The sequence below is a fragment of the Morone saxatilis genome, unplaced genomic scaffold (assembly GCF_004916995.1).
Source record: "Morone saxatilis isolate NCDOM2014 unplaced genomic scaffold, NCSU_SB_2.0 Contig15, whole genome shotgun sequence".
NCBI classification, from domain to species: domain Eukaryota; kingdom Metazoa; phylum Chordata; class Actinopteri; family Moronidae; genus Morone; species Morone saxatilis.
Genome location: NW_023339707.1, coordinates 574,230 through 574,778, shown reverse-complemented (window position 1 = coordinate 574,778; position 549 = coordinate 574,230). Strand labels below are relative to the sequence as shown.

At 41.0% G+C, this 549-nt stretch overlaps 1 protein-coding gene across 1 annotated transcript in view; it reads right to left on the bottom strand.

The window, feature by feature from the left end:
- LOC118324920 (paired box protein Pax-7-like) overlaps positions 1-549 on the bottom strand; it is a 41,685-nt gene that overhangs the window by 16,131 nt on the left and 25,005 nt on the right. The gene's annotated exons all lie outside the window — the stretch shown is intronic.

Sequence of the window (549 nt, the reverse complement as noted above, 5' to 3'; positions counted from 1 at the left end):
ACACACACACACACATGCTCATATGCGAAATACAGCTATTTTGACAGTATGTACTTTAATCTGTCAGGAGCTTCCTGCAATAGAACAAGAGAAGAGTTAAATGTCTGAAGTAAACTGTCTAATCTGTCTGCAGGAGGGAGAGGTGGGGGTGAAGGGCCACAGCCACAAACATCACATCACACAGGATCACACAGATTTTCTTAAAGAAATGTTTTGAACATTTGAGTCTTATTGGTTATCAGACTGATGAAGTTTAAAGGACAATCTAGTACAATGTGATCATAAGTGATAGAAATGAGGGACAAACCCAAGTTGAAATAAACCTTAATGATCCCTTGAGGTCCAGAAGGATGTGTGACCAACACTCAGTGGCAATGTAGCGAGAAGTGTGCTTTTTATGTAATGAAACAGAAAGTAGGAATGTGGGGGTCGGGAGGGTGGATGGGCCTATAGCTCATTTGACATACACGCAGAAGAGTAAAGTTGAAATCCAATCACAGCCTTTTTTGGGGGCTTTTATTGCCTTTACTTGATAGTGACAGCTGAAGA